The sequence below is a fragment of the Cetorhinus maximus genome, chromosome 9 (assembly GCF_964194155.1).
Source record: "Cetorhinus maximus chromosome 9, sCetMax3.hap1.1, whole genome shotgun sequence".
NCBI classification, from domain to species: domain Eukaryota; kingdom Metazoa; phylum Chordata; class Chondrichthyes; order Lamniformes; family Cetorhinidae; genus Cetorhinus; species Cetorhinus maximus.
The window spans coordinates 68,773,377-68,800,972 of record NC_135887.1 but is presented as its reverse complement, the minus strand read 5'-3'; positions in this window follow the sequence as shown (position 1 = coordinate 68,800,972).

Below are 27,596 nucleotides of genomic sequence, written 5' to 3'. Positions count from 1 at the left end.
ACCGCCCTGTCACTTGCCATTTCAACACACCACCCTGCTCTCATGCCCACATGTCCATCATTGGCCTGCTGCAATGTTCTAGTGAAGCTCAATGCAAACTGGAGGAACAGCACCTCATCTTCTGATTAGGCACTTTACAGCCTTCTGGACTTAACATTGAGTTCAACAACTTCAGATCATGAACTCTCTCCTCCATCCGCACCCCATTTCCGATCCCCTTTTTTCTAATAATTATTATTTTCTTTATATTTTTTTCTTTTCCCACATATTTCTATTACTATTTTTAAATTTATTTCTGTCCATTGTTTTATCTCCACCTTTTAGCCTGTTGCGATCCCTTCTCCCCACCCCACCCCCACTCGGGCCATCTGGCACTTGCTCATCCTGCTTTCTCCCCTTAATGTCACCATTAGCACATCCTTTAGCTAATATCACCACCATCAACACCCCTTTATCCTCTTGTCTATGACATCTTTGGCAATCTCCCCTTTGCCTCCGCCTATCACTGGCCCTCTATCCAGCTCCACCTGTCCCACTCCCCTTAAACAGCTTATATTTCACCTAATTTCTATTACTCTTCAGTTTTGATGAAGAGTCACATGGACTCGAAATATTAACTCAGTCTTCCTCTCCACAGATGCTGTCAGACCTGCTGAGTTTTTCCAGCTACTTTTGTTTTTGTTTCAGATTTCCAGCATCTGCAGTATTTTGCTTTTAACAAATTGCTTATTGTATACAATGCAGGTAACCTTTTCATATTTCACAATTACATACATTTGCAAAATTACAAGCGCTTAACCTAAAGCAAAAGCAAATAAAGTGCTAATGTAACAATTAGGATTAGCAGGATTCAACCAACATAGAATTATCATAGCTCAGAGCCTGCCTTCATTCCTATACCCCTTTTTTAAATGCCTGACAGAGCATCAGTAATTAGGAACATAGGAACAGGATGGGCCATTTGGCCCATCGTTCTTTCTCTGCCATTAAATTTGATCATGACTGATCATTTACAATGCCAATTTCCTGCACTACCTCCATATCCCTTAATGTCGTTTGTCTCCAGAAATCTATCGATTTCTGTTTAAACATGCTCAATGATTGAGCTTCCACAGCCCTTTGGGGTAGAGAATTCCAAAGATTCATCACCCTCTGAATGAAGAAATTCCTCCTCATCTCAGTCTTAAGTAGCCTACCCTTATCCTGAGATTATGTCCCCTGGTTTTAGACTCACCAGCCTAGGGTAAAATTGGGCGGATCGTCTCAGGTTTGCACTAAGTACAATAGCAGGCAGGTAAAATAACGTTTTATCTGCCGGACGCGATGGTGGGTTTTCATGGCGTATCTTCCCAAACCCACAATATTATTTATGCAGTCACGGGAAACACACCGTTTTCATGGCAGGTGGGCTCTCATTTGCCCATCCGCCATCACCTCGCCACTTCATCACGCTGGGTACCATATTTAAAGCCCAGCCATGCATACATATCTCAGTGCTTCCAGACCATGACTGCTGCAGGGAAAATGTTGCACTGAAAGGCAGAAAGACAGCAGCCCCCAGGCTCAGCAACATGTCACTGGAACGCCTCTTGGATGCTGTGTAGCCCTGCTGGGATGTCCTCTAACCAGCTCTGGCTGCAGGATGGGTAAAACATCATTAATCAAGCTTGGGAGGTGGTGGCAGCGGTGGTCAGCGACAAAGCCCTTCAAAAGAGAACAGCCAGCCAGTGCCGCAAGAGGATGAATGATCTCCATTCCGCCAGGTTAAGCCACTCTTCTCATCACTCTCAACTCACAAACTCACAAAACCAATCACACATCCACAGGGCCCTCACTCACTGCTGGTCCAAGGGGCATCACCATTCACTCTCTCACACTCACTGTCATTGTCTTCATCCCCTCCATGGGACCACTCACCAGCCACACAGCCACACAACCAGGCATCCTTATCATCTGGCCTGACAGGCATCCTGCTTACACTTTCTCCATCTCTATTCATGCAGGACAAGTTGGCACACAACAACAGGAAGAGGTCACAGACCGTGGAGGAATGCTTGAAATCAAGGTCCTCATGGACTTTGAAAGCCATCCAGCTGACTGGCGAGGATCTGAATTGGTCCTGTGGTGACGGTGAGGTTGGCGGTGCTCTACCAAGTGAAGGTCTAGCAGTGCAACATACATCAGCCAACATGCTGTGAGTGATGCGTCCTCTTTCACAGGCCACTACCATGCACTAATTATCTCTCCTTGCTCCCGCAGGTACATCTGGAAAACAGCCAACAGAATCCGTGACCCCTGGCCCTCAATCAAGCCCGAAAGAAACCTCTGAAGAGGAATCTGAAGGCACCCCCCTTGGAGTCCTATCACATCGTTCACCCACACCCTCCACCAGCGCAGAGACACACGCTTCAGTGGTACCTAGCTTTAGAATAGCCTCGAGATCACACTCTGCTAAGCACATCACACCGTCTGATCAACAGCAGGTGGCAGCAGGGACTTCCCTGGTGTCCGGCATTTGGAGGACTGCTGGAGGTCAGAAAGTTGCTGAGTCTGAGTCAGATGATAAGCCTCTGGACCCGGTCATGTCACAGTTGCTGGAGCTGTGAAGGCAAGCTGGGTAACATCAGAATAGTTGCTCGCTGCACTGCTCAGATTGCAAGGCACGATGGAGGAGACCATCAGCCTTCACTCTGAGGTGATAGTGCCGGCGTGCCAATGCACCAAGGTCAACACTGGTAGGAAGGTGGCTGCCATGGAGACCTTGGTCCAGGACTTTGCTCCTGCACTGCTGCATCAACTCTATCGCTGCTCAACTCCATCACTGATGCCATAGTTGGCCTCCAACAGTGTGCACGCGAGAGAGATGCCAGGCAGCTCAATGTCACTTCAGCTACCCCCTTCTCCTTAAGGAGTCAGCCTGGGGCCTTTGGGCACCCATTGGGAGGAGGATCAGCAGATGCATACTCTGGGGCCATCCATCCAGGTGACTCCGAGAGTGTCCGGCCCATCCGAATCCCCTCTTCCTATGACCTCAGCAACTCCAGCTGCCACTGCCACACAGCAGGACCCCGAAAGCAGGCCAGAGCCCTCCAAGCCAAGTTTCCTCCAGAGGACACCCTCCAAGATCATCATGGACAGGGCATAGCAGTCAGCAGGCTGCCTCCACCTCCGCTGTGGATGTCCGGGGAGCACCAAGACCTAGCTGCAGGATAAGGAAAGTTAAGATGAATTAGTTGCACAGCCTGGGCATTGGTGTTAATCACTTGTTCACTATTGTCAATAAACTCCCAAGAATGTCTCTGCCTATGGCTCCTTGTTCTGATGAACAGTGTTCATGTCACTCAGATGTGAACCTTTCTGCATGAGAGAAAGGCAGGTGCCTCAGTCCAGAGCCTCTTCCCTGTGCTCTGTGCAGCCTTCAGACCAAAGTGATGGTCCAGCCTCACACTCCCTGGAAACATTACTGAAGCCTGCACCTCAGTGGTGCTGGTCATTGCTGTCATAATGTAATGGGCAGGCACCACAGAATACTCTCATTCTCTCTGTGTGCTCTCAGCACCTTTAAGGTGGGGCTGGCCCCCATCTCTTCAGCATCTGTGACCACTGATGCTGTGCTCCTGAAGGGCTCAGGTGCTGAAGGCGGACAAAGGGTTAGATGCTTCTAAAGTTTCATGGCTGCATCTTTATGGTATGACCCTGATCACAGAGTGCAAGTGAACTCCTCGGCCAGACAGGAGTCAGACATTCTCAGAGGCTATGTGAGGATCTATGGAGTCTTCTCACTGCATGCCGTCATCATCCTCTACAAACCTAGCAGCTGTGAGGACCTCTCAAGCACACCTGCTTCGTCTGGCCAGTGTGAGGCCTCATCACCATCATCGTCACCTCCGAGGACCTCCTAACCCTCTTCCCCGTTGGCATCCTCCTTATCAGAGGAGGCGTGCAGCTCCTCCATTTCCTCCTCAGCCAGCTCGTCTCCCCGTTACAGCCTGGCGCTGCAAGGGGCGCAGTCATCAACGATGATGTGTGACACCCTCTGTGGACTGTATTGCAGGGCTCCACCAGACCGGTCCAGGCACTGGAGCCGCAACTTCAGCATCCCGATGGTCTGCTCCACCAAGTTGCAAGCTGCAGCATGTGCCTCATTATAGCGTCGCTCTGCTGTAGTCTGAGGCTGCCGCACTGGTGTCATCAGCCTCTGCGGGTTGCTCTTGTCCCTGAGGAGCCTTCCTTGCAGCTTCTGTGGACCCTGGAAGACTTCAGGGATCTGTGTCCGACTGAAGATGTAGGAGTGTTGCACACTCCCTAGAAACCATGCGCACATATGCTGGATGTGTTTCTGATAGTCACAGTCTAGCTGCACGTTCAGCAAATGGAAGCCCTTGCGATTAGTATAGTTCACCTTGTGTTGCGTTGGAGATCTGAGCACCATGTGAGTGCAGTTGATCGCACCCTGAATCTGTGGGAAACCTGAGATCTGGGCGAATCCAATTGCTCTTGCATCTGGGCTGTCCTTGTCTTGGGCAAAATGCACAAAGTTGTGTGCCCTTGAAAGGATGGCATCCGTGACCTCATGGATGCATTTGTGGGTGGAGGCTTGTGAGATCCCATAGAGGTCACAGGCGTATAAATTGAGTGCCATGGTCACTTTTATGGTCACTGGTAGTAGACGCCCTCCAAGTCCCCGTGGTGCCAAATCCTGCAGTAGCTGGCAGATGTGACTGACCGGTTCCCTAGACATGCGCAGTCTTCAGCAACATTGGTTCTTGGTCATCTGCAGGAATGAAAGGCGGCGTCTCTCGACCCTGAGTGTCGCTAGGCACAGAGCAGCAAAGGCTCGCTGTAGCTCTTTGGCGGCATGTGCGGGAGCCCCAGCCGCCCCTTCTTCCTGAGAAGTCAGGCGCCTCAGTCGCTCTCTCCTCCATCGTCTTTGCTCTCTGTAGGCATACAGCTAGCTCACCAAGCTCAATGATCCTGATGTACTCCTCTTACAGGATGAAAGAGAGAGACATGTGGTTAGCATGGGTGTATTAAGATCCTGGTTAAGTATGACAGCCCCTTAATGCTTCCTGGAGACTGCTGGCCACCACTTGGATGGCCAGAGATTAGTGTCCTGCATGGCTGCCCGAAACCCCACCACTTCTGCCCCATCCCACCCAACCGATTGGTGGCAGCCTTTGGACTGCATGCTGTGCTCTCAGCTTTGGCGCAGGCATTCTCCTAAATCATGCTGCAAGGCTGCAGTGTTAGCTTGAACTATGAGGGAGACTGGTCCAAACCATGATTCTGACATTGCAAGGGACTGTAAGCGCCTCCAGCAGTGACTGCTTCATGGCCAGCTTTAGCAAGGAGATTGTACAACGTGTGCAATCATCCAATGGTTCTGTAGTCCACTAAAATGCTCATGACTTTTCAGTCTGTGCCGTGATGTGGGTGGTGGGGGTGAAAAGCTTTGGAGCACTTGGTGGCATTTTGATGCCTCTTGAGTGGGCAGATAAGCCAGTAGCCTGACTCCAATCATATCAACGTGACTGTGCCTGAACCATCTCAGTTGCAGAGGAATGGTCACTTTATACAGGTTTCCCTCGTGCGACTCTATTTCCCTCGCCCATCCTACCCCCAACCCTGAATGCTTGTGCACTATATTCAATGACAAGGCTGCCTTTGCACCCCGCCACAACAACAAGTCACCTGATCAGCAGGGCTGCCCTTGCCCCCACCTCTCCCCCCCACAAGTCACCTTGATGGCTGGGCTGCCCTTAACCCTGATTCCCCCAATGCCCCTCAAACTTCAAGTCCAACAGGCGACCCTGGAGAGCGCTGTACAACGTTACTGTGTACTCACCTATGACTTCTTCTCAAAGTGCAGGCCGCCAAGTGCACGCCTTTTATGTGCTGTTGTGAAACACACTGGCATGCTTTCCTGCCGACATGGATGGATGATCCAACTTTGCGGGGTGGGGTGGGGGGTGCAATTCCAATGGGTTGAGTGGACAATCGCGAACTGCTTTCATGCTGTCATGAAACGATCGCGTCACGTTATCTGCTCACACCACCGAATACACGCGGCAGGCACATAAAATTCTGCCCATTGTTTTTCCTAACATTGTGCTCAATTTTTAGGTTGAAGGGCTGCAGCATCAAAATCCAGCGAAACAAGTGAAGATTCTTTATGTGGTACTTCTCCAAAAACACATTTGGATTATGAATCAGTGGAGAGACAATAAATTAATGTCTCTCCTTGATTATTTGAAACATGTACTCCAAATTGTTGAAGAGCCAAGACAAGACTTAACATTTCCTTCTCAATGTGCAGTATTTTCATTGATATGTATTAAGTTTTCTTGAGAAATAACTGACTGAATGGTCTATACCAGAATCATCATCTTGTAGCAACACCGCCCCTGTGCCGACATCACTATCATCAATAGCTATTTTGAATGACTTATTACATTTGGAGCAGCCAAAACAGCTTCATTTATTAATATGGCCTTCAATCTTTCAAAAATGGTCTAAGAAGACTCTATCCATTTAACTTTTATAGATTTCTTCAACAAGTTTGTTAATGGAGTGACTACCCTGCTGAAATTCTGGACAAATTTCCTGCAAAACCCACACATTCTTAGGAGCCATTGTATTTCCTGCTCTCAGGACAGGAAAGTCATTATTGCTTGAATTTAGCCTGTCTGGTCAACACTCGACCCTACCCCATGACAGGTCTCAAATAGATGATTTTGGATGAAGTAAGCTCACTCTTCCAAAATTATCACCAAATCAGCTTTTTGTAGTCTACCAGATAGAGCACTTAGGTGTTCCATATGTTCTTTCCAAGTGTTACTGAAGACCAATACATCTTCAATATATACATCACAGTTCTATAATCTGGCAATTACTTGGTGTGTTAATCTTTGTGAGGTAGCTGGTACATTCTTCATTCCAAATGGCATAATCTTACATTGGTACAGGACATCTGGGGCGATGAAAACAGATTTCCTTGGTTTGATCTGTTAGTGGAACTTGCCAAATCAATCTTGCTAACAAACTCTGAGATCTGAATTTTTCAGTCGGTGGGTGGCCTCAGCGGGAGCAGACAGGGGCAGTTGCGGAGCCGACCACCGCCTGCGATCGGCTCCGCGCCATCATTTAACGTGGGCGGGCCAGTGTAAGATGTGCTACCTGGGCGGGGGAGGGGGGAGAGTCGGGGCCAGTGCTCTTTCGTGCTTGAGATGGGACATGTTTTTACATTTCAGAAACTTTTAAATTTGATTAATAAAAGCTTTAGGAAGCCTTAACCCGCTAGTGGATGAAGTTTCTTAAAAAATGTAAAGGCCGCTTGGTTTTTTGCCTGCCCGCCAACCATAAGGTTGGACGGGCAGTGTAAAGTTGACCTTAATTACTTCCTTAATGGCCTTAATAGACAGTTTAAATATCGGTGGACGCAAAGCCGACTCCGGTGCGTGCCTGCCAAACAAAACATTGTGAGACAGCATGATGATGTCAGGATGCACGCCCAACGTCATTGTGTGTCATTTTACATGCTGGTGTGTTGGGCCCATCCCCGCACAGTGACTGAAAAATTCAGGCCTGAATTTTCAATTCTATCAACGCAATCCTCAAATCAGGGAATTGGATGAGAATCAGTTTTTGTTACAGCTTTAACATTCCTGTAATTAATGCAGAATCTTAGTGATCCATCAGGTTTTGGCACCAGTATGAGTGGAGAACTTCAGCTACTTTGACTTGGTTTAGTGACCTTATTGTCCAGCATAAATTTGATTTCCTCTCTGACTTGAATCAAATTTCCAGGATTGAGTTGCAAAGGTTTCTGTTTGAAGGGTGAAGCTTTCCCCGCATCAACATCCTGCATAAGAAGTTTGCCCTGGTCCATCTACGTATACTGACTCATTTTCTTTTTTCACCAGCTTGGATCTGTCATCCTGAGACTTCTCTGGAACATAAGAACATAAGAAATAGGAGCAAGAGTAGCCATTCAGCCCCTCAAGTCTGCCCTGCCATTCAATAAGATTGTGGCTGATCTGCCCCAGGCCTCAACTTCTCTTTCATTCCAGCTCCTCATAGCCCTCAACTCCTTGATATTTCAAAAATCTACCCACCTCCTCTTTAAATTCTTTCAGTGACCTAGCCTCCACAACTCTCTGGGGTAGAGAATTCCAGACATTCACTACCTTATGAAAGAAGAAGTTCCTTTGCATTTGTTTTAAATGAGTGTCCACTTATTCTGCAACTATGTACCCTTGTTCAAGATTCCCCCACTAGTGGAAACATCTTTTCAACATCTACCCTGTAAAGCCCCCTCAGAATCTTGTACATTTCAATAAGATCACCCCTCATTCTTCTAAACTCTAATGAATAAAGGCCTAACCTGTTTAGCCGTTCTTGATAAGTCAACCCCGTCATCCCAGGAATCAGACTAGTGAATCTCTTTTGAACTGCCTCCAATGCCAGAATATCTTTTCTTAAATATGGAGACCAAAACTGCACACAGTACTCCAGGTGCAGCCTCACCAATACCCTGTATAGTTGTAACAAGACTTCCCTATTTTTAAATTGCAACCCCCAAGCAATACAGGCCAAAATTCAATTTGCTGCCTTAATTACTTGCTGCACCTGCATGCTAACATTTTGTGTTTCATGCACAAGAACACACAGATCCCCCTGTGCTACGCTTTTTTGGAGCCTCTCTCCATTTAAATAATAGTCTGCCTTTTGATTCTTCCTACCAAAGTGCATGACCTCACACTTTCCTACATTAAACTCCATCTGCCAAGTTTTCGCCCACTCACTCAATCTGTCTATATCCCCTTGCAGATTCCTTATGTTCTCATCACAACATGCCCTCCTACTTTTGTCTCATCAGCAAATTTGGATACATTACACTCTGCCCCTTCCTCCAAGTCATTAATATAGATGGTAAATAATCGAGGCCTTTGGACTGATCCTTGTGGCACTCCACTAGTTAGGTCTTTCAAATCTGAAAAAGACCGACTCTGTCTTCTGTGTGTTAACCAATCCTCAACCCTTCTAATACATTACCCCCAATATTGTGAGCTCCTATCTTGTGCAATAACCTTTTTATGTGGCACCTTATCGAATGCCTTCTGGAAATCCAAATACACTCCATCTACCGGTTCCCCTTTATCAACTCTGCTTGTTATATCCTCAAAGAGCTCTAGCAAATTTGTCAAACATGATTTACCTTTCACAAAACCATGTTGACTCTGTTTGATTGCATTAAGCTTTCATAAATATCTTCCTTAATAATAGACTCTAGCATTTTCCTAACAACGGATGTTAGGCTGACTGGCCTATAGTTTCCTGCTTTTTGTCTCCTTACTTCCTTGAACAGGGGCATCACATTAGTGGCTTTCCAATCCATTGGTACCCTCCCGGAATCCAGTGAGTTCTGGAATATTTCAACCAATGCCTCCACTATCTCTAGAGCCACTTCCTTTAAAACCCTTGGATGCAAGCCATTAAGTCCTGGTGACTTGTTTGCCTTTAGTCCCATTAGTTTGTCAAATATTTCATCCCTCGTGATATAGACTGCTACAAAATCTTTCCTTCTTTTGGTTCCTTGCTTATCTGGAAGATGGTGTAATATGCTATCCAAATTTTTTAACACCTCCATATGGGCTAATTTCATTATTAGAAATTTGACCTGAGAACTTTCATTCTCCAACTCATTGTTTGAACCCTCAAGTATATTCATAGCACCATTTTCATTCTTTTCTACCTAGAGTATACTCACTGGCTGGTTAGCCTCCCTGTCATAATACCGTCTCAGCATATTTATATGACACATTCACTGATGTTTCCTTCTGTCTGGGGTACTAATTACATAGTTTACCTCATTGAGTCTCTTTTTAACATAATGATGTCCACTAAGCCAAGCCTTCAGTAGTTCGCCAAGCAAATAGTACTTTATTCCTAGGTTTAAAACTTAGAGGGCAGGATTTTGCCATTGGCGTGCGGGATCAGCGGGGGTGGGTGGGAATCCAACTGTGGTCCGCGATCAGCAGCGCACCATGATTTTACATGGGTGGGCCAATTAAGGCCCACCCAGCGTAAGATGCGGCTGTGGAATGAACGCGAAGGGGCAGGCAGGGACAGGTGCTCAATGTCCACCGGGTCCAATGGTGACCCGGCGGCCGATTCAAATGCAGCCCCAGCAGCCCTTGGAAGGCTGCCGCCGAAGGACGGGTAAGTCATGATGAAGAGCGTTGCAGTTGGACAAGGCAGGCAGGAGAGCAAGTCAGCAGGGCATTCGGCACTGCGTTTCTCCATTGAGTGCCTCGCTGCCCTCTTGGAGAAGGTGGCAGTGCAGAAAGAAACTCTTGTCCTCAGAGACAGGAGTAGGAGGACCAGCAACCTCACCAAAAAGGCCGGGGAGGAGGTGTCATCCAGGGTCAGCCGTCATGATGTGGTGAGGCGCACATGGGTGCAGTGCCGGAAGCACTTCAATGATCTCCTGCAGTCAGCATCGCGGTGGAGCAGTTTGGCAAGAGTGTCCTGCAGTCAACATTGCGGTGAAGCTGTCTGGGAAGAGTGTCCTGCAGTCAGCATTGCAGTGAAGCAGCCTGGGAATAGTGTCCTGCAGTCAACATCATGGTGAAGCAGTCTGGGAAGACTGTTCTGCAGTCAGTTTTTGTTGAAGATAACAAAAGTGACATCACAAGAGAGGGCGAGAGAGCAGCGGAGAGATCAGAACCAGCGCGAGTGCGGGGAAGCTTCAAAAATTGATGTCAATACAAAGGTGACAGCTGATTGGTGAGTAGTGGGTAAGTGTTTTTCCCCAGGTTTTTCTCCAGTTTTTCTCCAGTTTAAAATATATTAAGCTAAGGAAGGTTAAGAGTTCTAGTTTTTATTTAAAGTACATAAATAATTTAATTTTTTTCTTATATTTAACTTAAAGTAAGCATTTTTTTTTCAACTAGAGGCATGGCAGGGCAGCTAAGTCCCATGTGATGTACCACCTGCAACATACGGGAAGTCCTAGATGCTCTGTGCGCTCTGACCAACCACATGTGCAGGAAGTGCCACCAGCTGCAGCTACTTGAACTCCAAGTTTCGGAGCTTGAGCAGCAGCTGGAGGCACTGAGGTGCATCCGCAAGGGTGAGAGTTTCGTGGATAGCACATTTTTAGATATGGTCACCCCACAGCTTACGGAAGTGCAGACGGAGAGGGAATGGGTGACCATCAGTCAGAAAAAAGGTGTCAGGCAGGTATTCAGGAAATCCCCAGGGTGCACCTTGCTTGAGAACCATTTTTCTCTGTTGGGAAATGGTGACAGTGACAGTTCCTCTGGGGAGTGCAGCCACACTCATGGCACCGTGAGTGGCTCAGCTGCACGGGGAGGGGTGGAAAAAGAGGGGAAGAGCAATAGTGGTAGGAGGCTTGGTAGTAAGGGGAACAGGCAGGTGTTTCTGCAGCCGTAGACATGACTCCAGGATGGTATGTTGCCTCCCTGATGCCAGGGTCAAGGTTGTCACTTAACGGCTGCAGGGTATTCGAAAGGGGGAGGGCAAACAGACAGACCATGGGACATATTGGTACCAACGATATATGTAGAAAAAGGGATGAGGTCCTGCAAACAGAATTTAGAGAGCTATGAAGCAGATTAAAAAACAGGACCTCAAAGGTAGTAATCTCTGGATTACTTCTGGTGACACGCGCTAGTGAGTATAGAAATCGGAGGTTAGTCCAGATGAATGTGTGGCTGGAGATATGCTGCAAGATGGAGGGCTTTAGATTTCTGGGACATTGGGACCATTTCTGGGGGCAGTGGGACCTGTACAAGGCAGATGGCTTGCACCTGAACCGGAATTGGACCAACATCCTTGCAGGGAGGTTTCCTAGTGCTGTTGGGGAGGGTTTAAACTAACTTGGCAGGGGGATGGGATCCTGAGAGAAGGTTCAGCAGGGGGAAATGCACAGTCAAAATTAGAAGTGAGAACAAGTGAGTCTGGAAGGCATAGGCCAGTTAAGGAACAAGGGAGTTTGGCAAGGTTGGATGTTATTTATTTTAATGCAAGGAGTCTGATGAATACGGCAGATGAGTTGAGGGCACATGTTAACACATGGAAGTATGATGTCATTGCTGTCGCAGAGACATGGTTGAGAGAGAGGCAGGATTGGCAGCTCAATATTCCAGGATACAGGGTCTTCAGGCGAGACAGGGAAGGGGGTAAAAGAGGGGGGTATCACAATATTGACCAAGGAATCAATTACAGCAGTGAGGAGGCTCCTCAAATGAAGCCATATGGTTAGAACTGAAAAACAAAAAAGGAGCAATCACATTGCTGGGAGTGTACTATAAGCCCCCAAACAGTCAGAGAGAAATAGAAGAGCAGATATGTAGGCAAATCTCAGAGAAGTGTAAAAATAATAGGGTAGGAATAGTGGGGGATTTCAACTTCCCTAACATTAATTGGGTTAGCCATAGTGTGATATGTTTAGAGGGAGCGGAATTCTTAAACTGCATCCAGGAGAGCTTTTTAAGCCAGCACGTAGAAGGTCCGACAAGAGAGGGAGCGGTCCTGGACTTAATTTTAGGGAATGAAGCAGGGCAAGTGGTAGAGGTATCAGTGGGGGAACATTTTACAGATAATGATCATAACTCCATTAGATTCAAGGTTGTTATGGAAAAGGAGAAGGAATAGCCAGAAATCAGAGTTCTAAATTGGGGGAAAGCCGATTTTAATAAGATCAGATATGATTTGGCCAGAGTGGACTGGGGGCAGTTACTTTTAGGTAAATCTACATCAGAGCAATGGGACTCTTTCAAGAAGGAAATAGGTAAAGTACAAGGCTAACATATTCCAGTAAAGATAAAGGGTGGGACAAACAAATCCAGGAAACCCTCGATGTAGAGGGATATACAGGATTGGATAAAGAGAAAAAGGAAGGCTTATGGCAGGTACCGAGGGCTCAAAACAGTGGAAGCCCAAGAGGAGTATAGAATGTGAAGGGGGGAACTTAAAAAGGAAATTAGGAGAGCAAAAAGGGGGCATGAAAAAACATTGGCAGGTAAAATAAAGGAAAATCACAAGTTATTTTACAAGTACATTAAGAGTAAGAGGATGACTGGGGAAAGAATAGGGCCCATTAAGGACCATAGTGGTAATTTGTGTGTGGAGCCGGAAGACATAGATCAGGTTCTAAATGAATACTTTGTGTCTGTGTTCACAAGTGAGAGGGACAATGTGGGTATGGAAATCAGGCAGGAGATTTGTGATATAATCAAAGAAATTAGCATAGAAAGGGGGGAGGTTCTAAGTGGTCTGGCAGGCTTAAACATAGATATATCTACAGGCCCAGATGAAATGTATCCCAGGCTGTGAGTGAGGCAAGGGAGGGGAGAGCAGGAGCGCTGGCAATAATTTTCAATACCTCTCTGGCCAGAGGAGAGGTGCCAGAGGACTGGAGGACAACCAATGTGGTACCGTTATTCAAGAAGGAATGAAGGAATAAACTAGAGAACTACAGGCCAGTCAGTCTAACCTCAGTGGTGGGGAAACTATTGGAAGCAATTCTGAGGGACAGGATTAATCTACTCTTGGAAAAGCAGGGATTAATCAAGGAGAGTCAGCTTGATTTTGTTAAGGGGAGGTCATGTCAGACCAATTTGATTGAATTTTTCGAAGAGGTGGCGAGGTGTGTAGATGAGGGCAATGCATTTGACGTAGTCTATTTGGACTTCAGCAAGGCTTTTGATAAGGTCCCGCAAGGGAGACTGATAACGAAGGTAAGAGCACATGGGATCGAAGGCAATTTGGCAAACTGGATCCACAATTAATTGAGTGGCAGGAAGCAGAGGGTGATGGGCGAGGGGTGTTTTTGTGACTGGATGCCTGTGTCCAGTGGGGTTCCACATGGATCAGTGTTGGGCCCCTTGCTGTTTGTGGTATATATAAACGATTTAGACTTGAATGTAGGAGGGTTGATCAGTAAGTTCATGGATGAGACGAAAATTGGTGGGGTGGTAAATAGTGATGAGGATAGCCTTAGATTGTAGGGGGATATAGCCGGGCTGGTCAGATGGGCTGATCAGTGGCAAATGGAATTTAATGCGGATAAGTGTGAAGTAATGCACTTGTGCAGGACAAACAAGGCACGGGAATACACGATGAATGGTAGGACCATGGGAAGTACTGAGGATCAGAGGTGTGCATGTCCACCGGTCCCTTAAGGTAGTGGGACAGGTAGGTTAGGTGGTTAAAAAGGTATATGGGATACTTGCCTTTATTAGCTGAGGCATAGAATATAAGAGCAGGGAGGTTATGCTGGAAATGTATAAAATGCTGATTAAGCCACAGCTAGAGCATTGTGTGTAGTTCTGGAATCCGCATTATGGAAAGGATGTGATCGCACTAGAGAGAGGATGTTGCCTGGGTTGGAGAGTTTTAGTTATGAGGAGAGATTGGATTGACTGGGGTTATTTTCCCTGGAGCAGAGGCGATTGAGAGGGATCATGATTGAGGTGTATAAAATTATGAGGGGCATAGACAGGGTAGACAGGAAGAAACTTTTCCCCTTGGTGGAGGGATCAATAACCAGGGGGCATAGATTTAAGGTAAGGGGCAGGAGGTTTAGAAGGGATGTGAGGAAGAATTTTTTCACCCAGAAGATTGTGGGAATCTGGAACTCACTGCCTGAAAGGGTGGTAGAGGCAGAAACCCTCATAACATTTAAGAAGTATTTGGATGTGTACTTGCGATGCCATGGCATACAAGGCTATGGGCCTAGTGCTGGAAAATGGGATTAGAAGATTTAGGTACTTGTTTGACTGGCACAGACTCGATGGGCCGATGGGCCTTTTTCTGTGCTGTAGACCTCTTTGACCTTATAGCTCTAATTGGGATGGGTGAGTACCATGTTGGCATGGGTCACTTTCCAGAGCAGTTAAGAGCTGCCCATCCCCCCGTGGACCTCAGTGCTGTTAGAATGTGACTGGCAAAAGTTAATGAGGCAGCATCTGGGCAAGGGGGTGAGTCCTGGCTGCTTGGACTGAGTGCCTTGCAGCTCCAGAGTCATGAATCGGCTGAGCCTTGCAAGGTCTTCATCAGGTGGTATTGGCCAGTTTGCAATGGCATTGGAGGTAGAGGGTGGTCTAATCAATGCTCCTCTATCCTTTCAGGGGAAAACATCCCATAACAATGCAGAGAAGTCACGTACTGGTGGGGAACCTCCACACCTACTAATCCGCATTCGTTATAAGGAGGCCCTGGAGCTGGAGAGGCACCATGCGCCTAGGTCAAGTGGCCATGGTGAGGTGGAGTGCCACAGGGAGATAAGATTGCAGTGCACTGAGGTGAGAATGTCAGTAATTGCAACCATTCCACTCTAGTCTCTATATTGATGTGAGCCTCGGATCTGGATACCTATTGATAATGGAAAGACGAGGGCACCCCGATGCTTATCTCTGTCTCATGAGTCTGTCAGGCATGCACAGTAACAGTGTAATGACTTCAACTATTGACATGTCCTTGTCCTTCCTTTCAGGCTCACCACCAGCCCATCGGGATGAGGAGCCTGAAGGCCCACCCCTGATCCCTGAGGACCACACTGATCAAAACGCACCTGCGTCACACCTGCTTTCTCAAGCAGGCACCAGCGGTGGGCATTAGATCACCAAGTACTATCTCGGTGTACATTGGTGAGGGCATTTCATACTCGCTTGAGGTGCAGGCACAGGCAGATAATGCCCAGAGTGCTGGCAGTCGGAGGACAGCTGGGGACCAGGACAATGCTCAGTCAATGGCTGATGATGATGTGCCTCTGGAGTGGTCCATGAGGCAGCAGATTTTAGACAATCAGCAGGGTTTGCAGGAGGATCTGGGGGAGATACATGATAGAATGCGTGCCATAGTCCCTGTTGTGGAGGAGTTCTTGCAGAATGTGAGCAATGCGTTGACCCTCATGGCTAAGCGCAATGCTTCCTACATGGAGAGAGTGGCTCCTGCAGGAAATCAGGAGTCCCTAGGGATGTGCTCAGACCTGCAAGCCCTCACACAGGCAATGACCTCAGGTGGTCAATGTCAGTGTGGAAGATGGATTGAGCACCCAGTATCCCAGCTAGGTGCCTGTCCATCAATGGTGAGCAGGGAGGTCCAGAATGACCTCACATTGGCGCACAAGCTGCCTGTCATCTCTGCGGGCTCCTCTCAGGGCACTCTGGATGAGGGCAACAGCTCCTCTGCACCTCTGCCAGTGACTGATGAGGCTGCGGCAACTGGGGAGATGCCAGCCATGACATTGGCTGCTCCCTCCCAGAAGGGGCCAGCACAGGCTCCACAGGCAAGAAGACGCCTGCCGAAGTCATCAAGACCAACAGGACAACAGAGTGAGCGGGCTGTCTCCAATGCTGGCACCAGTGAGGGGGGAGCACCTAGACGTAGCACCTGCAAGCACAAACTTAAAGCACCTTAATCACAACATGGTCTGATCACAGATGATATTTGTTTCCCCCACTTTTATGTTCATTGTTTATTGGTATGATGGATGTCAATGTTAATTTGTAGAATGTATGCCAGGCGCCATTTCATTAAATGTGTTTTTGTGCAGCTGGCCTCTGGATGCTTCATTTGTTCTGCAAATGCAGGGTAAGCCATGATGTTATGATGGAAATGATTCTCCTTAAACTTTACTGAAATGTCACATAGTGTATGTTGTTGACCAAGGAATTGGTCCTGTCAGGGATCAAGTATGGAGCCTGTATGTGGTGGTGACTCTTATTTGGTAGGCTAGCTGAAGGAGCGTTGGATCAAAGCATCCTGGGTGTCCCTGCTTCCCTGGAGGTTGCCCAGGTCAGCATATATCCCTTCAGCATTCTCCTGACCATGCTCATCCTCGGACTCACTACTGGACTCATGCCTGTTGCCTGTGCAGCTGTGTCAAGATCTTCTTCCTCCACTGCATTCTTCCTTTCCAGGGCCAGATTGTGGAGAGTGCAGCACGCAACCACTATCAGTAACATATGTTCCAGACATCGGAAGCGCATCTTGAGAAGATGTATGGTTCTCTCTACCACCGCCCCTGTGAAGTCAAGGCTCCTATTGTACTGCTGCTCGGCCTCTGTTGTTGGATAGTGGAGGGGCATCATGAGCCACCTTTTGAGGGGATAGCCCTTGTCACCCAGCAGCCATCCATCCAGCTGGGCTGGAGCAGTGAAGAGCCTCGGCACCTGGGAGTGTTTCATGACATGGGAGCTGCCAGGATGCCTTGCATAGACTTGCAGAATTTGCATCTGTGGTCACACTATCTGCACATTCATGGAGTGGAATCCCTTCCTGTTGACAAAGGCACCCGGCTCACCCACTGCCACCTTGATGGCCACATATGTACAGTCAATTGCACCCTGGATGCAGAGGAACCCAGCAACGTAGCCTATGGGTCGGCCTGCCTGGCTGGCCTCATCCGTAAGGTAGTGAATGAAAGCCAATGAACAGCTGAACAGAGTGCCTGTCACCAACTTGACACAATTGTGGACAATTGGTTGGGAGACTCCACACAGATTCCCCCACTGAGCCCTGCAAGGAGCGCTGACGTAAACATGCGCATGCGTGAGCACAGAATGAAAGCTCCCTGAAGGCAGAGAAAGTATTAAATAAAGATTTTAAAATCAGAACAAAAATGTCCAGGCATCACAAAGAGTCACCTGAACACATACATTATAAAAATTCTGTCCATGGATTTTAATTTATTTTTTATTTAATAACAGAAACCTAATTCCGCCCTTGGGTGAGGTTTCATGAAAAATGCAAAGGCCGCCTAGCCGATTTATCTGTCTGCTAACCATGAGGTTGGATGGACCACGAAAAATTGGGGACAATTACAACTTTAATGGGCTTAATTGCCCTCTGAACTGTCAGCGGGCACATTCCCGACTTTGACACACGCCTGCCAACCGAAATATCTTGCAAGCGCAGGATGACATTGGGACGCTTGCCCAACGTCATCATGCGCCACATTTGAGCGGGTTGCGCGTACGCCCACATGCCGACTTGAAAATTCTGCCCTTGGTAAATTAACTTCATACCTCCCAAGAATGCCTCTATCAATATTTTTCCTTTAAATAAACCATCTAGAAGACAAATCAATATAATAAAAGCAAAATACTATGGATGCTGGAAATCTGAAATAAAAATAGAAAATGTTGAATAAACTCAGCAGTTCTGGCAGCATCCGTGGGGAGAGAAACAGAGTTAACATTGAGTCCGTATGACTCTTCGCTATGTCATGGACACAAGACCACTTTGTCAAATCTCTCCTGAGCTCTCAACTATCCCTGACCTTCTATTTTGCTCCACCTGCTCCACCCTCACTTAAATAGTATAAAATCCATAACATTTCTACCTCTCTTTAGCTCTGAAGAAAGTCATACGATTGCTGTCAAACCTGCTGAGTTTTTCCAGCATTTTCTGTTTTTATTATAGAAGACAAATCAAATCATCAGCCACCTATCAATGACTGAACTTCCCCAATATCTCTCAAAATATTAATTTGTTTACTTGTTTTGTTGGAGGAGTAGGGGAATATTTCTCCCTTAGAAGCAAAACCTCTATAATCTCCAATAACCTAACTCACTTCATCAGTACCCAGGGAAGAATCCCCTTGACTATCCTGAGCTATATCCGCCACTCATAGGTTCTGAGGGAACAATTTGCAATTATTCCATTGCTACTATTTTATCTCCCGTTTCCTTTACTGGTATAGACCGCCCCCTCATTGATTCTCAGACATTGTGGAGGATTTTCGCCTCAGATGGGGCAAGTACAGAGGCAAGTGGCTGAGAAAATTAATGTCACTCTGACTGCCAGTGATTTTGTTTAGCATGTGGGGAGAAAGCAGGGCCTTCACATTGATCTTGTTAATGAGCTTGTTGTCAGCTTGTTAAGTGTGAGTTTGAAATTTTTTGTGGGGTTTGCACAGGTTTCACGATGCACCAGAACAGCCCAAGTGGAAGGAGGCCACAACACGGAGAGGAGTCCGTCATGGCTGCAACATTCAATTAGGCGGGCCCCATAAAATGTGGGGGAGGGCACGGCTGAGAGGGGCACTAATCCATTGGTACACAGGTTGTGGCCCTCCAGGATTGTGGGGCCATAGGGGAGGGGTGCAGTAAGCATTGTTGGTGCAGCATATCACAATAACGCAACAACTAGACATGGGATTAATGGCAGAAATAGGGTCAAGCAGCAATAAGGATCAACATTCTCAAGAGCAGATGCAGATCCCTGGGCATCAGGAGGGTAGAGGATAGGAATGAAGGGCAGGAAGGCAATGAATGCAACCTGGACTTGCCAGAAAATCAGTGCCACAGAAGACTGAACCTATCCAGGCAGATGATTACTGGGATTTGTGCCATTGTTGAGAAAGACTTCAGGCCTCACAGTACTGTCCATCATGCCCTGCCAAAAGATGTTAAAGTCACTGTGGCTTTGAAGTTCTTCACCTTTGGCTCTTTCCAAGGATCAGCAGCTCAGACCTTTGTGGTGCTGCATGTGGCAGCACACACTGTATCTTGCAGGTCACTGATGCCCTATTTGTGAGACCTGGGCAGTACATACAATTTCAAACAGCTGGGGCCTCACAGGCATAAATGGCAATGGTATTCACCCTCACCTGCTGGATTCACGCAGTTGCCGGGCATTATTGGTTATACCCGTGTGGCCATCAAGGTGCTGAGTGAGTGGCTAATGAGATTCATTAACAGGAAGGGATTCCACTCCTTCAACATTCAGCTGGCCTACAACTGTAGCAAGAGCTTTGTACGTGTGCAAGTTCATTATCTTTGCAGCTGCCATGATGCCTTCTTTATTCAGCAGTCCAGAGTGCCACAGTTCTTCATGCCACCACCTAAATTTTGTGAATGGATTCTAGGAGTAAAGGGGCAACCCTTAAAGAGATGGTTAATCACCCTTTTAGGTGACCCTGAGATGGATGCAGAGAGCTGCTATAACTAAAGCCATCTGCTCATAAAGATCACTGTTGAGCAGACCATCAGGTTTCTGAAGATGCAGTTCTGGGACCTGGATCAGCCAGATGGCAGCACCCTGCAGTATACTTCTGCAAGGATTTTGCACATTGTGGTTGTCTGCTGCACTCTCCATAACATGGTCCTCCGGAGAGAAGTGGAACCTGGAGGAGATGAGGTGCTTGATTGGCACAGGACTAATTAGAGAAATAAGAGGAGGAAAATACAGAGCAGAGAGGTGCCCATGCTGGGTAGGGAAGTGGTCCAGGCAGCTCAAGAGTCTAAGCTGTAATCATGATGGCTTGAACGCTAGGGTGCATCCGATCCAGATACGTTGCACCTGAATGTTTCTCATCCAGCAAGACTGCACGTTTTTGAACTCACTTTGATCTGCCTGTGAGAACACTTCCATTGAGGACATAACTTTAAATAGATCCACTCTTACTGGCAATGCATGGTGCCCATCTGTCTAATAATCTCACTGTCTCCACTCAAAGACCACAGCTCCCTTTCACATGTCTGAGAACATGTTTCAAATTTAGTGTTAACAATAAATGACAAAGTGCACATTTACAAGTGAAACAAACCCCAGTGAACCACTCAATGCACTGACCAAAGTGCTGGCCTCCGCTCTAGGCCACTATAATGTGGCGCTCCACTTGTTGCCTTAGACGAGGTGTAGGTAGCCTGCTATCAGCTGAGTTGCACATACCAATCATCCTAATCATGGAGACTCCTGTGCGGGTATTTCTAGAGGCTGCTGCACTGGCGTCAATGGAGGGGCAGCCTCTATCATAGGGGCCTGGTGTATACTAATCCCTCAGACAGAGGGGCCAAGGATGATGATTGTGGCCCCCTGAGGGGTGACACCCTTGTCCATGACTGTCTCAGACCTTGAATGGTACTCAGGATTGGGACTGGCCACATCTGCCTCTGCATCTCTCACCTCCTGCTCACTATGCTACCCTGTCCAAGCATGTACAAGGACCCACTGATGTGAGTGTATCCATGTTGGTGGAGAGTGTGCTTGAATAAAGTGACAGTGCTGGCTCTGCTTTTTCAGATTCTTGCAAGGCCCCATGATGCTGCTGCATTTTCATGCTCCACATTTCCAACTGATCCTGTGAGAGACATAAGGAGATCATGAGAACTTGCCACTGGCAGCAGAAGCTTCTGCAGAGTGGAGGCTTCCCAATGCAACTGAGGCATTGGCATGCTGTTGGTTGGAGAGGAGTGCACTCAATCTGCAGAATTCAATATCCTTTCACTCTGAATTGCATTTTAGCCTTGTGGGGTCTACAGTCAACTAAGAGAGGGAGGGCAAAAGAAATAGAGTTAGCACATGGAACTCAGGTGGGACCTAATACTCAGTTTGAAGACTGAGTTCATGAGGAGTTACAACAAGCTGGAGGGTTTGCCTAGCTGGAGCTAGAGGGAGAATTCCCAGGAAAATTCTCACTGTGAAAAGATAGCATTGGGAAAGGAAAGGAACAGAAGTAAAACCTTTGGAAGCTGCAAATCACTATGGATTAGTTCCGGGGAAATTGGATGTCTACTTAAGAGATTAGCTAACAAAAAAAAAATGGGGTTTTTGGTTGCCCTTAAAAGTAGAAAGGGGCAAATTCTGTTCAGTAGTTTAAAGTATAAGCTGCCTACGAAAAGAAAATAGTACTTAGTTAAAACTGTTCTTTTTGCATTTGTCAGAGTGAAAGTTTTAAAACATGAAATCTTGTCATGTGTCCTCCTTTCAGCTAAGAACGGAAGTTTCAATTTCTCTTTAAACTTTATTGGTCTTTACAGAGGTTGTAACAAAGATCATTAAACCTCACCACACTGCATCCAGTTCATCTGGAAACATTTCAGCTACTGACAATTTCTGCCACCTTCAGCAAGGCCTGCTTTGTTTGTGGCTGGTGCCTTTTCCTTCCACTCTCCAGAAATAAAACTTCTCTCCTCTCTCTCACTGTGGATTATGGGGCAGGCCTGTACAAAGTGCTAGGCCTCTGCCTTTCCTCCTGAAGGGCTTGGGTTTCTGTAGTTAATCAAAACTGCTGCCACATCAGTGGCTGGGAATATAGGGCCTGCACTTTACAAAGCCTGTGTCCAGCCTGCATGTGTTGCCATGATTTGACCGTCAAATTTGCCCCCCAGTCATTCAGCAGCTGAGATTGTGAAAAATCACGAACTGTGACTGTGTGCCGAACACTGGTGTAGAAATGGTTCTGACATTGGATTCCTGATGGGCAGGCCCTGTCCATTGTTGCAGAAAACTCTCAGACACCCTCAAGAAATTTACCACTTTGTTGATATGTGCTTGTCTGTTTATGCCAATCTATGAAAGTTATAATCCTTCATTTAAAACACTCTGCCTTTGCTATAGGCTTATTAGTCTCAGCATTTAAATAAACTATCACTTCAAGGCTACCACCAACTATACACAACTTCCTCGACAGTCTTAGATCCTTGTCTATTTCATAATTCTACACACTTTATAGGACCCTTTATAGGACCAACGCTCATTATGTTAACTCTTTTCTTATTTAAATATCTATAGAAACTCTTACTATCCATCTTTATATTACTAGCTAACTTTCTCTCATACACTAATTTTTCCCTCCTTATTAATCCTTTTGTCATTCTTTGCTGTTCTTTATATTCTTTCCAATCTTCTGACCTGTAACGTGTCTTTGCATAATTATATGCTTTTTCTTTAAGTTTGATACTGTCTTTAACTTTTTTAGCTAACCATGGATGGTGGGCCCTCCCATTGGAATTTTTCTTTCTGATTGGAATGTATATATTCTGTGTATTCTGAAATATCCCTTTGAGTCTCTGCCACTGAACCTCTATTGACATATCATTTAGCCTTATTTGCCAGTTCACTTTAGTTTCACTCTGTTTTCATGCTCTCATAATTGCCCTTATTTCAGTTTAAAATACTAGTCTTGGGCAAACTCATTTCTCCCTCAAAATGAATGTATCATTCAATCATATTATGATTGCTGCTACCAGGGGGTGCCTTCACTAGGGGGTCATCAATTAAAAACAAAAATAAAAACAAAAAACTGCGGATGCTGGAAATCCAAAACAAAAACAGAATTACCTGGAAAAACTCAGCAGGTCTGGCAGCATCGGTGGAGAAGAAAAGAGTTGACGTTTCGAGTCCTCATGACCCTTCAACAGAACTGAGTAATATTAGGAGAGGGGTGAAATATAAGCTGGTTTAAGGTGGGGGGGTGGGGGGAGAGAAGTTGTGGGGGGAGAGTGGTTGTGGGGACAAGCAAGCAGTGATAGGAGCAGATAATCAAAAGATGTCACAGACAAAGGAACAAAGAGGTGTTGAAGGTCAATTAATCATCAATTAATCCTATCTCGTTGCACAATACCAGGTATAGTATAGTCTGCTCCCTAGTTGGTTCCAGAATGTGCTGTTCTAAGAAACTATCCTGAATACCTCCTATGAACTCTTCATCTCGCTACCTTTGCCCATCTGATTTTTCTAGTCATTATTAGGTCCAATAGCAAATCTTTCATTGTTGGGGCTTTTTATATATTGGATTAGAAAGGAATCTTGTGAAGATGGTAGCAACTCCAATACCTATCCCCTTTACCTACCTCTTCTATCCAATTAACATCAGAGAAATTGAAATCCCCCATGCTTATTGTTCTACTTTTTTTACTCAATTCCCTGATTTATCTCCATAGTTCCTCCATCTGCCATGTACTATTAGATGGTCTGTGGAATAAACCTAATTAGTGTGATTGATTCTTTTTTTTCCCTCTTTTATCTTAAGACCATTGAAGACTCAACCTTGTCTCCCAATCAGCATTTCTTCTATGAAAGGTTGCTTCTACTTCATATTGCAGATTGTTTTATGGTTCTGGAATAGTACATTTGAATCATTACTTTCTGGATAATATGTCTGATTGGATCTTTTTTTTTGCAGGTTTTCCTACAATTTACAAAATTTGATGTACAATACTTTATAAAGTGCTATGGTGATCGTGTAATAATTTATGATGGTGACCATATACTTGCTCCAATCCTTGATGGACCAACTTGTGGTGGAGAGAACCCAGCAGTGATATCATCTGGAACATCATTATTGGTTCAGTTTTACACTACACAGACATGGGTGGCATTGGGTTTCAGTGTTAATTATCGATTTGGTAATTTTGTTTTCAAATTGTAAATTATACATATTTCATCGACTTAGCTATATAATTTTAAACTTGCTACTTAATACTAAATTTCTCTTACTTTCTAGTTACGTGTGGTCATATGATGAAAAGTAAAATGGGAAGTATTGATTTTAGAGTTTGGAAAATCTCTTCTCGAAGGACAGAATGTTTGTGGGTCCTACTGGTACCAAAAGCGTTTAAGGTACGAGTATCATACAAAAACAATTATACTTTCTTCTAAACTTATAATAAAAACATATGATTATTATTTGTGAAATCAAAATAGTAAAATTAAATGTTGCAATGAAAAGGCTATTCCATGTGGATTCAAAAACGTAGAGGAAATTGTACATCAATTTTCTGGAGGATTTATAAATTCGAGGTAGATGGGAGCATACTTTCTAAGTATATGTAAAATTTATAAATTTCTGTTATTGAAAACTAATGACAATCCAGACTTCAAGGGTATTTGGGCATTTTAAATTCATCACAGTTTTGACATAGCACTACCACATTACTGATCAAGTCAACTAAAAACACCAATTGAAAAAAGTTTTAGAAGGTTGATTAAATTAATTTGAGCATGCTGTATTACTAAATGATCTAAACCAATTTTTATCTGAAAGCATTTGAAATATAAGATGACTACTTATACAGGGACTTGTAAAACATTAATATTAATTTTAAGGTATTCCTCCTACATTTCTGCATATGCTGTAAACCTGTTTCGTGCACACTATATTAGAAATGGTTGCATGTGCAATGTTGATATATATTAACCATTGCAACCGGAACAAGCCAATTTATCTGTCTTACAAACATTTAAACATGATAGAACCCATAATGTGAGTCCCACATGACTGCATATTGCAGACACTAAAACAATTGCACGGAGGTTTTCAATTTAGCAATGACATGGGATTAAAAAAATATTGTGGAGGCGAAAAAGAGACGCAGGATATAAAGTGAGAAAAATCAATTTTCCATGTAACTGCTACAGATGGAGTAAATTCTGCTTTGCTTTTCCCTAATATCACCCATGCATCAATAGATTTTCCACAGAAGGGCATATTCCAATTGAGACAAAATAAAAAGGGCTAAAAATTAATTTCTTCCTATTTACGGATTTAGGAGCTAAGATTTACAATCTGCCCACACCCACTACTGTTGAGGCAGCATTCCTTTTGTGCTGCCTCCATTTCCATGAATATAGAGTTCAACCAAACAGGACTCACCACTGTTGGCTGGCTGAACACTCAAAAGGAGGTCTAACAGTGTGTGAGTCTAGAACATGTTCCAGCTAGTTTTCAGCTCATAAAAGGAGTCTAACTTCTCTTAAAGAGGAGCTGCCTGACAGAAAGGAGTCCACTGTTGATAGCCAGTCTCTGCAATTGGGAAGAAAGGAACTGGAATATCAGAGCAGAGAGAGGGCTCCCAGATTCATTGGTACAGCCCTGGAGGTATTGGAGGGTGACAGAAGGAAAGATGCTTGATACTGTGTGCAGAGATTGTTGTTGAGTGAGTGATGGAGGTTTGGGATATTGAGCAGCATGAGCGGTTAGCAGTATATTGGGCTCGAGATGATTCTGTGGGGGCTATGAAATTCTTAAAGAACACCCTGTAATAGAAGGCAGCTAGCCAGGGAGGCCAACTCTTAAGGTAGAATTGTCCCAGATTTGCACTAAGCGCTGTAGCAGGCGGGTTTTCGCGCCATTTCACCCCTTCCCTGCACATCCCACCTCATTAATACTGCATTCTTGGGAAACGCTCCGGACCGCTGGTGGTGCTCAGATTTGCCTGCCACGCTGTGACCTCAGCACTTCTTCACTCCGGGTGTCATATCTAAAATGCACCAGAGAGCCACTGTGACATCCTCTAATCCTGCTGTGGCTGCAGGAGGTCCACCAGAGTCACCAATCCAGCCTGGGAGATGGTGGCAGTGGTGGTTAGTACCATTGGAGCACAGAGGATGTCAGCCATCCATTGCAGGAAGAGGAAGAATGCTATCATCTGATAGGCCAGGGTAAGTCAAACACTTCATCACTCTCAACTCACACACTCATAAACCCATCACACATCACAGGGATCTCACACCTCAAGGGACAATACCACTAACTCTCTCAGACACCCTCACATCTTCACCAGGCTTATATCCTCTGGAACTCATGACCTCATCCCGTTCATAGCTCCAATCACTACAGAAACATTCTATACATTCAAAATGTGACACCAAGGTTGTAAACTGTTATGATCCCCAACTGAGGTTACCACTGGACAAGCCTGATCCCAGGGTGGAACCCAGCTTGATAGATCTTAACTTTTATTTGTTTGTTTAGATATATGGAGAGGGGCTACTGCACAGAATCATCGGAGTCAGCTAATGAACTTTTAACAAAAGCATAAAACATTTATTAAACAAGAAAAGATTAACTATATTACAATACTCCTTCACCCACAACTATACAGATATATATAGATTTGTAAGGATAACACAAGTTACAAAAGCTATCTTATACTCGAATGTTCACAGTAAGTACAGTCCATGTAAACCAATTGGTGACTTGTGGTCAGACACAACACAATCTGAAACCAAGTGACAGATGCCACCCCAGACAGATGCTATGGATCTCTCCTCAACTGCACACCCTGCCCACCACCCCCCACCCCCACCAAGACGCTTGTCACACCGTGAGCCAACCAGTCTTTCACATGAGGGCTTCCAATCTCCACTTTCCAAAAACTAGCCTTGGAATCTTCTCCCAAACCGATGCTTTCTTTCAAATAACTTCCGCAAGGGTTCACCTCCAAGGTTTTGAACTCCCCTTCTGATGTTCCCCTTCCATGGGTCACCTCATGTATTCAAGCTTTCTTCCACACACTCTCTCTCACTGACTCAGTTGTCAACAGTATACCACTGCTTCACATACCCATAGCAAAGAGTTACAGACATTCAGTTGCCTCTTTGGACCTTCTGACTTCTCACAAGCCTTTATATCACTTTGACTCTGCTTCCTGCAGCTTGGAGCATTAAGCTTGGAGCCTTTCTCTGTCCCTTGCTCTTAACTTTACTCAACAGGACCTTTTCCAGGTTCCTGTCCTTCCCTTGACTAGAAGGTCTGTTTGGGACTTTCTCCTGTTTCACTTCCATGGATTCTGGAATATTTCTGGTAGCTTGGAACTTGCTATCTGTCCTCTTTGCTCCAGTCTCTTTGGCAGCTGCTTTCAACCAACTTTTGCTTGAGACTGGCTATCTGAGCCTTCTAGGCTGTTTCTGCCTGACAGCTGTCTTCAAAACTGAACTCAAAAACTTGTTTCTAGTTTCTTCTGTGTGTATCTGTGGGAGGGACATGCATCTCTGGACCTCTTGTTGGAAACAGCCCTGTTTTTCTACTCTTGTGTTTGCTTAACTTCTCTTAC